The sequence below is a fragment of the Bombina bombina genome, chromosome 6, assembly GCF_027579735.1.
Source record: "Bombina bombina isolate aBomBom1 chromosome 6, aBomBom1.pri, whole genome shotgun sequence".
NCBI lineage: Eukaryota > Metazoa > Chordata > Amphibia > Anura > Bombinatoridae > Bombina > Bombina bombina.
Genome location: NC_069504.1, coordinates 616234669 through 616247484, shown reverse-complemented (window position 1 = coordinate 616247484; position 12816 = coordinate 616234669). Strand labels below are relative to the sequence as shown.

Genomic DNA, 12816 nt, shown 5'->3' with positions numbered 1-12816 from the left:
TCAAATAAAGATAGCAAGAGAACGAAGAAAAATTGTTAATAGGAGTAAATTAGAAAGTTGCTTAAAATTGCACGCTCTATCTGAATCATGAAAGAAAACATTTGGGTTCAGTGTCCCTTTAAGGCTTATCAGCTAATGGGTCATATTTTGCCTCTTTCTGTTTTGTTTCATAAGAAAATTCTTAAAAGTCCTGACTTTCAGGCCTTTGTTCAGGCTCAGATCAGTAAATCTGTTCTTGATCCAGTTTCTTCTCCTTGGAATCTTAATCTGGTTTTGAGGATTCTTCAAACAGAGTGTGTGTGTGTGTGTGTGTGTGTGTATATGTATATATATATATATATATATATATATATATATATATATATATATATATATATATATATATATATATATATATATATATATATATATATATATATATATATATATATACAATCCTCCACAAGAAGCAGGCACTCACTGGCGTTCAATAATTTAATTTAACCTCATTTTCTTTATTTTTCTTTAAGATAAGGTTGTTCTTTGCACTATATATTCTTTTCTTCGTAAGGTGCTAAATAACGATACTATAGATCAGGCAATTGTTCCTATTTTTTTACTTGGATGATGTAAGAGCTCTCAAATATTATGGGGAATCCACAAAATATTTCAGACCTTCTTATCTTTTTGTTAATTTTTCTGGGCCTTGCAAACGTTGGAAAGCTATGGCTGTTGCTTTTGCAGCTTGTTTGCTTTTGCGGCTTGGCTTAAAGCTTTAATTTGCAAGGCTTATTTGGTTGCAGGTAAAACTCCCCCTGAACTCATTACTACTCATTCCACTAGAGCAGTTGCTACTTCTTAGGCCTTTGTAATGAGGGTTCTATTGATCAGACAAACCCACCATTACATACAAAAAGAACTGGGATCTGAAAAATATATTGGCTCGATCTAACATGCGCTAAACCTGCTCAAAGATATTGGTGGTGCTGCTTTTTTATGTTCATTATTTTGTTTTGGGGGTTTGTGCATGACCCTCTGAGCTGGCACACTGTCTATTTGAGCCCATGTGCTGGATATTCTAGACCTTAAGACTTATAGATAGGATAGTGAGTCTCAGCATCAGCTCTCTCAGTGGCTAACAAGAACCGATGGCACTTGGAAATATACACTATCTAGATGTGGCATGTGTAAATATATGCAGAATTATTATTTCTTTCATGTGATTGGCAAGAGTCCATGAGCTAGTGATGTATGGGATATACAATCCTACCAGGAGGGGCAAAGTTTCCCTAATCTCAAAATGCCTATAAATATACCCCTCACCGCACCCGCAATTCAGTTTTACAAACTTTGCCTCCTATGGAGGTGGTGAAGTAAGTTTTTGTGCTTGATTTTCTTCTGTGATATGCGCTTCTTAGCATTTTGAAGTAGGATTCCTCTCAGAGTATAGTGAATGTCAGAGGGATGTGAAGGGAGTATCACCTATTGAATTCTATGGTTTTCCTTGCTGGAAATCTTTTCATAGGTTCTCTGTTATCGGTTGTAGAGATTCATCTCCTACCTCCCTTTTCAGATTGAAGATCTACTCTCATATTCCATTACCTCTACTGATAACTGTTTCAGTACTGGTTTGGCTATCTGCTATATGTGGATGGGTGTCTTTCGGTAAGTATGTTTTCATTACTTAAGACACTCTCAGCTATGGTTTGGCACTTTATGTTTTAATATAAAGTTCTAAATATATGTAAAGATCCTATAGCCGAAAAAAGAAAGCGCAAATCCCAGAGGTTTTATATATTTAACTAGCACACATGGTTAAAAACACTCACAAAAAGGAAAAAAGTCACAAGCCTGTATCCCATTCTTGGGAAGAAGCAAAAGAGTCCCAGTTGTAATCGATATAGAATTCAAGTCACACTTCGACTGTTCAGCTGTTTGGATTACCCGGCTCTTGTAAACGCTATCCAAAGGAGCCTCGTCAAGCCCACCCTCAACGCGTTTCGTTTGGCCTATCCAAAATTTCTCAAGAGGAAGTAGTTATGTGCTGTGTCCTACAGCGTCTCCTTAGGTGCTTCAAAGTTAATCCTGATTGGTTTAATTCATATTCAATTTGTTCGATTAGTCTGGACCGGCCTTCCGTAAATGGGCATAATTAGAGTGACGTCACGCATACGTGACTCTATTCGTTGCCCTCCTGGTCGGTCTGTGTGTTCTGATTTCGGCCAATCTGTTTCCATATTCAAGACCAGCCTCCACATACATTATAATCTATATCGGACTGACTCAGAGCCATATTTGCAAGGAGATTAACATAGTATGATTATATACACATTGATTTACAACACTCCCATAAAAATAAATAACAACAAATATAACAAAACAAAAATATTGATGCTAACTTACAATCAAAACCACTTTACAATAAAAATCTAATGTTGAGTACAGCTCATCCACTTACTCACAATTGTTGCACTATTATTATTAAAAAGAATAAATTTATAAAAATATCATAAAGATATATACATTCCCAACACCACATCATCATATATATATATATATATATATATATATATATATATATATATATATATATATATATATATATATATATATATACAAGACTCCATACATCCAAAGGAGGAAGAAACAGGAACTCCGGACTCATGGAACTTGTGCAAAAAATTTTTATTCAGCAATGTTGCTCATAGTAAGGTGTGTAACCTAGAATACACCTGACGCGTTTCGCTCATGCGCACATGCGCTTCATCAGAGGTAACGACCTCAGAGCAAAGCCTATAGGCGAACCATCAGCCAATCAGGTAGTAAGAAAACAGATACTAATCATGAACTGTTAATTTAAATGACTAGTCCACCTGAGTGTACCATTGGTAAGCATAGAGGCTTGATATCTCTCACAAATGCATTTATGAATATGTATTAACATTAATACATTCAAAATGTGTACACATCAACTTATAAATCAAAAAAATGTGACAAATAAAAAACATATTAAAACTAAAACTGTTCTTTTAAAAAATATATATAAAAGTAAACACGATAGCAGAAATGTATGCACATATATCTATATAAACGTAAGAAACAATGCAATATAGAAAAAAACAATACAATACAGAAAAAAAAAAAAAAATATATATATATATGTATATATATGTGTATATATATATATATATATATATATATATATATATATATATATATATATATATATATATATATATATATATGTACACATGATCTAATAAATATTGGGACTTCCAAAATCTGCAGGTTTAAATAAACCATAAGGTAGATGCATCATATAACAATAGAGATTTTTAGTGTCCCAATAATCATTATGTTCCCTTCGCAAGGACAAAACAATTTATTGAAAAATCCTATTTAAATAAATAAAAAAAGGTTTTAAATTTAGATAAAAATATAGGGAAAGATATTCAAAACTAATAACAGAATAATGATAACTAAAAACATAAACCATATAAAATTATTTAGCAATTAAAAAAAGAGGAACCAAAAGAACAAAAAACATTACTAAATCTTCTATAAGAAAATATTTGATTATAGCACATCTTAGTCAAAAAGAAGAAGGATTCAAGGACTAATTTATCTAAAAATGGATTAAAAAATAAGTATAAGGGTAGGTATGGCAATAAAGCTAACAAATAAACCCCTTATTTCTACAATCAAGAAGGGAAATGGATGATATCTATACTCACTCTACAAATAGATCTACATCCATTCTTTTATTCATTCCCTCTGGAGTTCTAGTATGTAACTTGACTATCCAAAAAATCTCTTTTTTTCTCAGACACTTTTCTCTATCGCCCCCTCTTGGGTGCTTTTTTGATAATATCAATACCAACACAGGAAAAGTACTTTGATCCAAAACCATGGAGTATGAAATGTTTCGCTACAGGTGTTTTGGGTTCTTTTTCCTCAAGGGATCTTAGATGTTCACGTACTCTATCCTTGAAGGGACGAGTCGTGATTCCTACATATTGTTTTGAACAGTGAAGGCAATTGACCAGATAGATAATGAATTTTGAATTACAGTCAATTCTGTCTTTAATATGAAAGACTTGTTGTGTAACACTTGAGGAAAATGTGTCAGTAACTAAGATATAAGTGCAGGCTTTGCATGTTACATGGCCACATTTAAAGCATCCAGTTCTGGGACTAAGCCAATTAATGGTGGCGCTGTTAGTGATTGGTTTTCCAACTAGATTTTTCCTAGTTATATCTGCAATAGTCAGGGATTTTCTAGCTACACATTTAGTACCATTAGATAGTACTTCTGTTAGGGAGTCATCCCCCTTAAGTATAGTTAAATTTTTCTGTACTATATTGCAAATATCTCGGTATTGTCTACTATATTCAGTAATAAATAATATATTTTGTTCCTTAGATTGTTTTTGTCCAGTAGTAGACAATTTAAACCTATTTTTATGTGGTATGAACAGTTCTTTTCTATCAATAAAAGCTATCTGTTTTTCCAATTTTTTGAGGGATGCTTTGTCATATCCCCTCTCAATTAATCTGGAGGTCAATTCCTGAGCTTGTACATGGTATTGAGTAATTTCAGAACAATTTCTGCTTAATCGCAGATATTGTGCTTTAGGTATACCTCTCTTGAGATGAGGGACATGACAAGAATCAGCTCGCAAAATTGTATTACGTGCCAATGGTTTACGAAAAGTAGAAGTAATGATTCTATCCTGTCTAGTTTCAATCAGTAAGTCTAAAAAATGAATGCTAGTAGTGCTAGACTCAGCAGTGAAAGACAAGTTATATCCATTATCATTCATAAATTCTACAAAGGAATCAACCATATGGCCATTCTGTTTATCCCAAATGACGATAATATCGTTGATGAAACGCCCATATAGAATCATGTTATCAGTGAAAGGGAAACTATCTGCAAAGATGTGGTTCAATTCAAGCCAGCCCATGTAGATATTAGCATAGGCGTGGGCAAATTTAGCCCCCATATATATATAAATAGAATAAAAAATATATTAATAAATAATTCTAGGCAACCTATGACTATTATATTACAAATCCATCTCTGGAGAAAGGGCTCATGTCATAAAGGCCTGTAGGTCCAATGCAATATTAAGCCCCTTAGGTGTCATAATACAGTCTAATAAATTGATCCCTTTTGTTTCACATTGTCTTAATTTCATGAGTCTCTGTTGCTCATTACCTACAGAGACTGGTATGAGTTCTAAAACTCTAACTGAAAGATTTGAGGGATTCTGACCATGAACTGTTTTGAAATGTTCAGAGACACTATAATTTTCTTAGCCCCTTTTAATATTATCTATGTGTTCATATATGCGGCGCTTGACCTTTCGTTTTGTTCTGCCTACATAGATTTTCTCACAATCACAGGTTATGCAATACACCACATACATGGACACACAAGTAGCCTTGTCTCCGATTCTAAATTCTTTTGATTCATTCCAGTTACTAATCACATCTCCTTTCCTGATTTATCCACACATACAGCAATTCAATCTACCACATTTGAAAGTCCTCCCTATATTGGTACCCCAAGCTAGAAGATTCCCTGTGTTGGTCAATTTTTTTAGACCTTAATTTCGAGGGGTCTATTATAATTTTGATATTCCTATTCTTTTTAAAAATTGTAACTGGATTTTTATTCAAATGTGACCCTAATATAGGGTCCATTTTTAGAATATTCCAGTGTTTCTTCAAAGTAGATTTAATAAAACCTGCCCCAGAATTATAGGTGGTAATAAATTTTACTCCTATCCTGTTTGTTAGTATTAGATCTATCCTTAGCCATAAGAAGATCCTCCCTAGGCTTATCTCTACTGCTCCCTCTAGCTCTTTTTATCAGTTCTTTGTCAGAGCCTTTCTGTAAGAATTTATTTTCAAGAATATCAGCCTTATTTTCAAAGTCATCCATGGCCGTGCAGTTTCTTCGGATTATTAGAAATTGTCCCAATGGTATATTATTCTTCCATTGGGGTCAATGCCCACTCTTTGCATTCAAGAATCCATTGCTATCTGTACTTTTTGTGTAGTTTTTAACTGCTAATCTGTTGCTATTTTCATTTACATATAAAAGCAAATCTAAAAATTCTATCTGTAAGATCAAATCCTGCCATTCTTTCGTATCTTGAAAAAGTAATTTTTCTAGCTGCCTAAACAAAGTGTGGGGATCTTCATCTACATTAGGAATGTTGTTCAAAAGATTGACTGACCTCTGTCTCCTTCTAATATATCCACATTCATTCACATCATCTATTTGTATATTCTCAGACCCCTCATCCATAGTGCTGCTGTCCTACGTAGCACACTACCACAAACAATCCAAGAACAGGTATTTGCAGCACAACTGAGGGAAGAGGAATCACAATTGATGTAAAAAATTAATATAAAAAATTGATATAAAAAATCTTGTAAAAACAACACCAAAAAACAATAACAATCAGTAAAAATGATTGCAATTAATTATAGTGTACGGATAATAGTTATACTTTTACCATATCCACCCACACACTAAGTGCTGTTCACAGAAGATCGAAACAAAAAGTCCAGTGTCTTTTCCCTTTTTGGTGATCACACAGTTGAATTGTCACACGGTTTTCCACTCTAAGGATTGCAGCTTTATTTCAGAGATATGTCACCAAATAATCTCTATACGTGAAGATCCTATAGCAGAAAAAAGAAAGCACAAATCCCAACAAAAAGGGAAAAGACTTTTTGTTTCGATCTTCTGTGAACAGCACTTAGTATGTGGCTGGATATGGTAAAAGTATAACTATTATCCGTACACTATAATTGCAATAATTTTTACTGATTGTTATTGTTTTGTGGTGTTGCTTTTCAAGATTTTTAATATCCATTTTTTATATAAATTTTTTATATCAATTGTGATTCCTCTTCCCTCAGTTGCGCTGCAAATACCTGTTCTTGGATTGTTTATAAATATATGTATTGTACTTATATTTGCCATGAGTTAGGTTTATGTATATTTCCTTTTGCAGACTATCAGTTTCTAAATTGGGAAAATATATTTAGGATTTTTTTTTTTTTTACCTGGGCTATAGTCTTTTCTTCAAAATTGACTGTTTCCTTTCATTTTTGCAGGCAAAATTAGGCTTGCAGGGCCGCAAAATGCTATTATTTATTGTGTCATTCTTGGCGTGATAATTTTTTTGGCGTGAAGGTACGTTCATTGACGCAAGTTTGCCATTTCTGGCGTCTTATTTGACGCCAGGTTCCTTGCACAAGGTTGCGTCTGCCATGACGCGAGTTGCGTCATTTCTGGATGTTGTTAGCGCCAAAAAATTTCAGTTTGCATTGCGTGTCATTCTTGGCACCAAATAATTTAATTATTTAAACCCCACTTCCTATATGCCTCTTGCCTTTCTCTATGCTCAGAGGGCTATGCTGTTTGCATTTTTTTCCTATTCCTGAAACTGCCATATAAGGAAATTGTTAATTTTGCTTTATATGTTGTTTCTCCAACATAGGTGTGTCCGGTCCACGGCGTCATCCTTACTTGTGGGATATTCTCCTCCCCAACAGGAAATGGCAAAGAGCCCAGCAAAGCTGGTCACATGATCCCTCCTAGGCTCCGCCTACCCCAGTCATTCTCTTTGCCGTTGTACAGGCAACATCTCCACGGAGATGGCTTAGAGTTTTTTAGTGTTTAACTGTAGTTTTTATTATTCAATAAAGAGTTTGTTATTTTAAAATAGTGCTGGTATGTACTATTTACTCAGAAACAGAAAAGAGATGAAGATTTCTGTTTGTATGAGGAAAATGATTTTAGCACCGTAACTAAAATCCATGGCTGTTCCACACAGGACTGTTGAGAGCAATTAACTTCAGTTGGGGGAACAGTGTGCAGTCTCTTACTGCTTGAGGTATGACACATTCTAACAAGACGATGTAATGCTGGAAGCTGTCATTTTCCCTATGGGATCCGGTAAGCCATGTTTATTAAGATAGTAAATAAGGGCTTCACAAGGGCTTATTAAGACTGTAGACTTTTTCTGGGCTAAATCGATTCATTATTAACACATATTTAGCCTTGAGGAATCATTTATTCTGGGTATTTTGATATGATTATATCGGCAGGCACTGTTTTAGACACCTTATTCTTTAGGGGCTTTCCCTAATCATAGTCAGAGCCTCATTTTTGCGCCGGTATGGCGCACTTGTTTTTGAGGACAGCATGGCATGCAGCTGCATGTGTGTGGAGCTCTGATACATAGAAAAGTCTTTCTGAAGGCATCATTTGGTATCGTATTCCCCTTTGGGCTTGGTTGGGTCTCAGCAAAGCAGATTCCAGGGACTGTAAAGGGGTTAAATATAAAAACGGCTCCGGTTCCGTTATTTTAAGGGTTAAAGCTTCCAAATTTGGTGTGCAATACTTTTAAGGCTTTAAGACACTGTGGTGAAATTTTGGTGAATTTTGAACAATTCCTTCATACTTTTTCGCAATTGCAGTAATAAAGTGTGTTTAGTTTAAAATTTAAAGTGACAGTAACGGTTTTATTTTAAAACGTTTTTTGTGCTTTGTTATCAAGTTTATGCCTGTTTAACATGTCTGAACTACCAGATAGATTGTGTTCTGACTGTGGGGAAACCAAGGTTCCTTCTCATTTAACTATATGTATTTTATGTCATAAAAAAATTTAGTAAAAATGATGCCCAAGATGATTCCTCAAGTGAGGGGAGTAAGCATGGTACTGCATCATCCCCTCCTTCGTCTACACCAGTCTTGCCCATACAGGAGGCCCCTAGTACATCTAGTGCGCCAATACTCCTTACTATGCAACATTTAACGGCTGTAATGGATAATTCTATCAAAAACATTTTAGCCAATATGCCCACTTATCAGCGAAAGCGCGACTGCTCTGTTTTAGTAAATTCTGTAGAGCATGAGAACGCTGATGATATGGTTTCTGAAGGGCCCCTACACCAGTCTGAGGGGGCCAGGGAGGTTTTGTCTGAGGGAGAAATTTCAGATTCAGGAAACATTTCTCAACAAGCTGAACCTGATGTGATTACTTTTAAATTTAAGTTGGAACATCTCCGCGCTCTGCTTAAGGAGGTGTTATCCAATTTGGATGATTGTGATTATCTGGTCATTCCAGAACCACTATGTAAAATGGAAAAGTTCTTAGAGGCCCCGGGGCCCCCCGAAGCTTTTCCTATATCCAAGCGGGTGGCGTACATTGTTAGTAAAGAATGGGACAGGCCCGGTATACCTTTAGTACCTCCCCCCATATTTAAAAAATTGTTTTCCTATAGTCGACCCCAGAAAGGACTGATGGCAGACAGTCCCCAAGGTCGAGGGGGCGGTTTCTACTCTACACAAGCGCGCCACTATACCCATAGAAGATAGTTGTGCTTTCCAAGATCCTATGGATAAAAAATGAGAAGGTCTGCTAAAAAAAGATGTTTGTTCAGCAAGGTTCCCTTCTACAACCAATTGCATGCATTGTCCCTGTCACTGCAGCCGCGTGTTTCTAGTTTGATGAGCTAGGAAAGGCGATTATTAGTAATTCTTCTTCTTATGAGGAGATTATGGACAGAATTCGTGCTCTTAAATTGGCTAATTCTTTCACCCTAGACGCCACCTTGCAATTGGCTAGGTTAGCGGCGAAAAAATTCTGGGTTTGCTATTGTGGCGCAGAGCGCTTTGGTTAAAATCTTGGGCAGCGGATGCGTCTTCCAAGAACAAATTGCTTGACATTCCTTTCAAGGGGAAAACACTCTTTGGCCCTGACTTGAAAGAGATTATCTCTGATATCACTGGGGGCAAGGGCCACGCACTTCCTCAGGATAGGTCTTTTCAAGACCAAAAATAAACCTAAGTTTCGTCCCTTTCGCAGAAACGGATCAGCCCCAAGGGCTACGTCCTCTAAGCAGGAAGGTAATACTTCTCAAGCCAATCCAGCCTGGAGACCTATGCAAGGCTGGAACAAAGGAAAGCAGGCCAGGAAACCTGCCACTGCTACCAAGACAGCATGAAATGCGGGCCCCCGATCCGGGACCGGATCTGGTGGGGGGCAGACTCTCTCTCTTCGCTCAGGCTTGGGCAAGAGATGTTCTGGATCCTTGGGCGCTAGAAATAGTCTCCCAAGGTTATTCTCTGGAGTTCAAGGGGCTCCCTCCAAGGGGGAGGTTCCACAGGTCTCAGTTGTCTTCAGACCACATAAGAAGACAGGCATTCTTACATTGGGTAGAAGACCTGCTAAAAATGGGAGTGATTCATCCTGTTCCATTAGGAGAACTAGGGATGGGGTTCTACTCCAATCTGTTCATAGTTCCCAAAAAAGAGGGAACGTTCAGACCAATCTTAGATCTCAAGATCTTGAACAAGTTTCTCAAGGTTCCATCGTTCAAGATGGAAACCATTCGAACACTTCTTCCTTCCATCCAGGAAGGTCAATTCATGACCAAGGTGGATTTCAAGGATGCGTATCTACATATTCCTATCCACAAGGAACATCATCGGTTCCTAAGGTTTGCATTCCTGGACAAGCATTTCCAGTTCGTGGCGTTTTCTTTCGGATTAGCCACTGCTCCTAGGATTTTCTCATAGGTACTAGGGTCCCTTCTGGCGGTGCTAAGACCAAGGGGCATTGCTGTAGTACCTTACTTGGACGACATTCTGATTCGAGCGTCGTCCCTTCCTCAAGTAAAGGCTCACACGGACATTGTCCTGGCCTTTCTCCGATCTCACGGATGGAAAGTGAACGTGGAAAAGAGTTCTCTATCTCCGTCAACGAGGGTTCCCTTCTTGGGAACTATAATAGACTCCTTAGAAATGAGGATTTTTCTGACAGAAGCCAGAAAAACAAAACTTCTAGACTCTTGTCGGATACTTCATTCCGTTCCTCTTCCTTCCATAGCGCAGTGCATGGAAGTGATAGGTTTGATGGTAGCGGCAATGGACATAGTTCCTTTTGTGCGCATTCATCTAAGACCATTACAACTGTTCATGCTCAGTCAGTGGAATGGGGACTATTCAGACTTGTCTCCGAAGATACAAGTAAATCAGAGGACCAGAGACTCATTCCGTTGGTGGCTGTCCCTGGACAACCTGTCACAAGGGATGACCTTCCGCAGACCAGAGTGGGTCATTGTCACGACCGACGCCAGTCTGATGGGCTGGGGCGCGGTCTGGGGATCCCTGAAAGCTCAGGGTCTTTGGTCTCGGGTAGAATCTCTTCTACCGATAAATATTCTGGAACTGAGAGCGATATTCAATGCTCTCAAAGCTTGGCCTCAGCTAGCAAGGGCCAAGTTCATACATCAACCATCAGGGGGGAACAAGGAGTTCCCTAGCGATGGAAGAAGTGACCAAAATCATTCTATGGGCGGAGTCTCACTCCTGCCACCTGTCTGCTATCCACATCCCAGGAGTGGAAAATTGGGAAGCGGATTTTCTGAGTCGTCAGACATTGCATCCGGGGGAGTGGGAACTCCATCCGGAAATCTTTGCCCAAGTCACTCAACCGTGGGGCATTCCAGACATGGATCTGATGGCCTCTCGTCAGAACTTCAGAGTTCCTTACTACGGGTACAGATCCAGGGATCCCAAGGCGGCTCTAGTGGATGCACTAGTAGCACCTTGGACCTTCAAACTAGCTTATGTGTTCCCGCCGTTTCCTCTCATCCCCAGGCTGGTAGCCAGGATCAATCAGGAGAGGGCGTCGGTGATTTTGATAGCTCCTGCGTGGCCACGCAGGACTTGGTATGCAGATCTGGTGAATATGTCATCGGCTCCACCATGGAAGCTACCTTTGAGACGAGACCTTCTTGTTCTAGGTCCGTTCGACCCACTCCAGCTGACTGCTTGGAGATTGAACGCTTGATCTTATCAAAGCGAGGGTTCTCAGATTCTGTTATTAATACTCTTGTTCAGGCCTGAAAGCCTGTAACCAGAAAAATTACCACATAATTTGGTATATCTGTTGGTGTGAATCTGCAGGATTCCCTTGGGACAAGGTTAAGATTCCTAAGAGTCTATCCTTCCTTCGAGAAGGATTGGAAAAAGGATTATCTGCAAGTTCCTTGATGGGACAGATTTCTGCCTTGTCTGTGTTACTTCACAAAAAGCTGGCAGCTGTGCCAGATGTTCTAGCCTTTGTTCAGGCTCTGGTTAGAATCAAGCCTGTTTACAAAATTTTGACTCCTCCTTGGAGTCTCAACCTAGTTCTTTCAGTTCTTCAGGGGGTTCCGTTTGAACCCTTACATTCCGTTGATATTAAGTTATTATCTTGGAAAGTTTTGTTTTTGGTTGCAATTTCTTCTGCTAGAAGAGTTTCAGAATTATCTGCTCTGCAGTGTTCTTCTCCTTATCTGGTGTTCCATGCAGATAAGGTGGTTTTGCGTACTAAACCTGGTTTTCTTCCAAAAGTTGTTTCTAACAAAAACATTAACCAGGAGATAGTTGTGCCTTCTTTGTGTCCTAATCCAGTTTCAAAGAAGGAACGTTTGTTGCACAACTTGGATGTAGTTCGTGCTCTCAAATTTTACTTAGCAGCTACTAAGGATTTCAGACAAACTTCGTCTTTGTTTGTTGTTTATTCTGGTAAACGGAGAGGTCAAAAAAAAAAGCAACTTCTACCTCTCTCTCCTTCTGGATTAAAAGCATTATCCGATTGGCTTATGAGACTGCCGGACGGCAGCCTCCTGAAAGAATCACAGCTCACTCCACTAGGGCTGTGGCTTCCACATGGGCCTTCAAGAACGAGGCTTCTGTTGATCAGATATGTAAGGCAGCGACTTGGTCTTCACTGCACACTTTTTCTAAATTTTACAAAT

At 38.2% G+C, this 12816-nt stretch overlaps 1 protein-coding gene across 1 annotated transcript in view; it reads left to right on the top strand.

The window, feature by feature from the left end:
• MCTP2 (multiple C2 and transmembrane domain containing 2) overlaps window positions 1-12816 on the top strand; it is a 438267-nt gene that overhangs the window by 203046 nt on the left and 222405 nt on the right. The window lies entirely within an intron of this gene.